The 5,000-nt window shown below is 40.5% G+C and overlaps 1 protein-coding gene across 2 annotated transcripts in view; it reads right to left on the reverse strand.

Annotated features, from left to right (window-relative positions):
- LOC133607200 (transcription factor COE1-like) overlaps positions 1-5,000 on the reverse strand; it is a 98,497-nt gene that overhangs the window by 88,723 nt on the left and 4,774 nt on the right. The gene's annotated exons all lie outside the window — the stretch shown is intronic.

Raw genomic sequence — 5,000 nt, forward strand, 5'->3', positions numbered from 1 at the left:
CTCATCTTTAAACTGATTATCACTCATCAACCTCATCATTTTCATTCTCATCCTGAAACTCATCATCACTCATCATCAACCTCCTCCTGAACATTGTCATCAACCTCCTCATTCTCAACCTGCTCATCATTCATCAACCTCATTTTAATTCTCATCCTCAACCTTATAAGTATTATCAATGTCATCATTATCATTCTCACCCTGAAACTTGTCATCGCTCATCATTCTCCTCATCATCATCCTCCTCATCATCAACGCTGTCATCATTCTCATCATCAACCTCCTCATTCTCATCATCAATGACGTCATCGTTCTCATCGTCCACCTCCTCATCATCCTCATCAAACTTGTCCATCCTCACCATCAAACCTCCTCTATATTCTCCTCATCATTCTCAAACTGCTCCTCACTCATCAACCTCCTCCTCATCCGCTTCATTCTTCTCATTCATTAATCTCATCAACTTCCTCATTATTCTCCTCCTCATCTTTAAACTGATTATCACTCATCAACCTCATCATTTTCATTCTCATCCTGAAACTCGTCATCACTCGTCATCAACCTCCTCATTCTCAACCTGCTCATCATTCATCAACCTCATTTTAATTCTCATCCTCAACCTTATAATTATTATCAATGTCATCATTATCATTCTCATCCTGAAACTTGTCATCACTCATTATTCTCCTCATCATCATCAACGCTGTCATTATTCTCATCATCAACCTCCTCATTCTCATCATCAATGGCGTCATCGTTCTCATCGTCCACCACCTCATCTTCCTCATCAAACTTGTCCATCCTCACCATCAAACCTCCTCTATATTCTCCTCATCATTCTCAAACTGCTCCTCGCTCATCAACCTCCTCCTCATCCGCTTCATTCTTCTCATTCATTAATCTCATCAACTTCCTCATTATTCTCCTCCTCATCTTTAAACTGATTATCACTCATCAACCTCATCATTTTCATTCTCATCCTGAAACTCGTCATCACTCATCATCAACCTCCTCCTGAACATTGTCATCAACCTCCTCATTCTCAACCTGCTCATCATTCATCAACCTCATTTTAATTCTCATCCTCAACCATATAATTATTAACGTCATCATTATCCTTCGCATCCTGAAACTTGTCATCACTCTTTATTCTCCTCCTCATCCTCATCATCAACGGCGTCATCTTTCTCATCGTCCACCTCCTCATCAGCCTCATCAAACTTGACCATCCTCACCATCAAACCTCCTCATTATTCTCCTCATCATTCTCAAACTGCTCCTCACTCATCAACCTCCTCCTCATCCGCTTCATTCTTCTCATTCATTAATCTCATCAACTTCCTCATTATTCTCCTCCTCATCTTTAAACTGATTATCACTCATCAACCTCATCATTTTCATTCTCATCCTGAAACTCATCATCACTCATCATCAACCTCCTCCTGAACATTGTCATCAACCTCCTCATTCTCAACCTGCTCATCATTCATCAACCTCATTTTAATTCTCATCCTCAACCTTATAAGTATTATCAATGTCATCATTATCATTCTCACCCTGAAACTTGTCATCGCTCATCATTCTCCTCATCATCATCCTCCTCATCATCAACGCTGTCATCATTCTCATCATCAACCTCCTCATTCTCATCATCAATGGCGTCATCGTTCTCATCGTCCACCTCCTCATCATCCTCATCAAACTTGTCCATCTTCACCATCAAACCTCCTCTATATTCTCCTCATCATTCTCAAACTGCTCCTCACTCATCAACCTCCTCCTCATCCGCTTCATTCTTCTCATTCATTAATCTCATCAACTTCCTCATTATTCTCCTCCTCATCTTTAAACTGATTATCACTCATCAACCTCATCATTTTCATTCTCATCCTGAAACTCGTCATCACTCATCATCAACCTCCTCCTGAACATTGTCATCAACCTCCTCATTCTCAACCTGCTCATCATTCATCAACCTCATCGTCACCCTCATCCTCCTCATGCTCCTCCCCCTCGATCCCATCATCATCATCATCATCATCTAGCGGCCATGTTGGATGCAGGTGTGAGGCATGTTTCCTGGAAAACACACGCACACACACCTGTATGAAGGAGGAGAGGAGAAGGAGAAGATGTGTGTGTGATGAAGAAGAGGCACCACTAAAGGAAGGAGAATGGAGTTCATGAAGACCTTCATCCTCATTATCATAACTTCACTCGTTCATTCATTCATCAATGACAATTACTGTTGCACTTTTTTTTAAAATGCGTGTGCGCACGCGCGTGGACGACGGCCCATTTTTTTCCAAGCAGAACAAGGGAATGTTTCACGTTGACTAATGACCAGAGGTGGGTAGAGTAGTTAGAAATTGTACTCAAGTAAGAGTACTGTTACTCTAGAGATTTATTACTCAAGTAATAGTAAGGAGTAGTCACCCAAATATTTACTTGAGTAAAAGTAAAAAGTATGTTGTGAAAAAACTACTCAAGTACTGAGTAACTGATGAGTAACATACACACACATATCATATATATATATATATATATATATATATATATATATGTGTGTGGGGGAAAAAAAATCACAAGACTATTTCATCTCTACAGGTCTGTTTCATGAGGGGGTTCCCTCAATCATCAGGAGATTTTAATGGGAGCATTCACATACCATGGTTTATATAGGGCACAGAGTGGGTGGGTACAGGCTGGTGTAGGGGCGTGGTGATTGGCTCATGTGTTACCTAGGAGGTGTTTCCGTCTGTGGCGGCATGCTGATACAATTTCCCTGCGCTTGTTGAGGGATGACAGGTCTGGACGGTAAATAATAAACAGTTTCTCTTTCAAGCATAGGTTGCATCTTTTATTACCACTATTGTAAGGTGTGCTGGATGCAAGAATTTGCCATGTTATTGAATATTCAACGTTATTCAAAGCTGAATTTGACCAAGCAACCCCCCCCCGTACCAAAAAGCCCTTGATGAAAGCGGATACAATTTCACCCTCACCTATGAACCCACGCCAGGAAACCAACCAAAAAAGAACAGAAAACGAAACAACATCATCTGGTACAACCCCCCATAGAGCAAAAACGTCTCAACTAACATTGGCCACAAATTCCTCACTCTGATTGACAAACACTTTCCCAAAGGCAACAGCCTAAGAAAAGTATTCAACAAGAACAACATTAAATTGAGCTACAGCTGTATGAACAATATACGACAAATTATCTCAAACCACAACAAAACAATTGCAAATGAGCCGTCGGCCCCCAGACAGAGCGACCCCAAAACCAACAAAGGCTGTAACTGCCGCAAGAAACCTGATTGCCCTCTCAACGGGGGGTGCTTACAAACATCAGTTGTCTACCAATCTAAGGTAACACGCAAGGACATTAACACATCCGACACTTATGTAGGATTAACCGAGGGAGAGTTTAAAACCAGATGGAACAATCATAAGGCTTCTTTCAGGAACCAAAACCTGCGGAATACCACAGAACTCAGCAAACACATTTGGGACCTCAAAGACAATAATGTTGAATATTCAATAACATGGCAAATTCTTGCATCCAGCACACCTTACAATAGTGGTAATAAAAGATGCAACCTATGCTTGAAAGAGAAACTGTTTATCATATACCGTCCAGACCTGTCATCCCTCAACAAGCGCAGCGAAATTGTATCAGCATGCCGCCACAGACGGAAACACCTCCTAGGTAACACATGAGCCAATCACCACGCCCCTACACCAGCCTGCACCCACCCACTCTGTGCCCTATACAAACCATGGTATGTGAATGCTCCCATTAAAATCTCCTGATGATTGAGGGAACCCCCTCATGAAACAGGCCTGTAGAGATGAAATAGTCTTGTGATTTTTTTTCCCCACACATACATATATTGCGCTCTACTACGGTATCGAGCACTATTTTTTGGATAACCTTATTAAGAGATATATATATATATATATATACATACATTGATATATACAGTATATAATTTATATTTATTTATTTTGCCGCTTTTGTTTACATGTTAAAGGTGTTTTAATGAATATACATGCATGTTTAACACATATAGATTCCTTTCTTTCATGAAGACAAGAATATAAGTTGGTGTATTACCTGATTCTGATGACTTGCATTGATTGTAATCAGACAGTAGTGATGATAGCGTCCACGTTTTCAAATGGAGGAGAAAAAAAGTTCCTCCTTTCTGTCTAATACCACATGAAAGTGGTTGGTTTTTGGCATCTTATTTGTCCAGCTTCCATGTTCGTTTTTATACACTTTACAAGAAATACATTGGCGGCAAACTCCGTAGCTTGCTAGCTTGTTTGCGCTGGCTTTCGGAGACTCTTATTTTGAAAGCGCAGGCGCGATGGAGCAGCACTTTTATTGTGAAGACAGGAACTGTGCAGTCAGTCTTTAGGCTTTTGACGGGATGTACGGTTGGAATAAAAAATGTTTTTTTTTCCTTCACAGTTTTGATTGATTGATTGGAACTTTTATTAGTAGATTGCACAGTACAGTACATATTCCGTACAATTGACCACTAAATGGTAACACCCCAATAAGTTTTTCAACTTGTTTAAGTCAGGTCATGTGACCCCTGGCTCTGTTTGATTGGTCCAACGTCACCAGTGACTGCATCTGATTGGTGGAACGGAGTGAACGTCACCAGTGACTGTATTTGGTAAAACGCAGGCACTATGAAGGTCTGTCTGACAGACCAAAACAAACAATGCGTGCATTAACAGATCGATAAAAATTAGTAGCGAGTAGCGAGCTGAATGTAGATAAAAGTAGCGGAGTAAAAGTAGCGTTTCTTCTCTATAAATATACTCAAGTAAAAGTAAGAGTATGTTGCATTAAAACTACTCTTAGAAGTACAATTTATCCCAAAAGTTACTCAAGTAGATGTAACGGAGTAAATGTAGCACGTTACTACCCACCTCTGCTAATGACTCTCTGGGTCCTAGAACTACCAGGCCCATATAGC

This window comes from Nerophis lumbriciformis, linkage group LG09, assembly GCF_033978685.3.
Source record: "Nerophis lumbriciformis linkage group LG09, RoL_Nlum_v2.1, whole genome shotgun sequence".
Lineage (NCBI taxonomy): Eukaryota > Metazoa > Chordata > Actinopteri > Syngnathiformes > Syngnathidae > Nerophis > Nerophis lumbriciformis.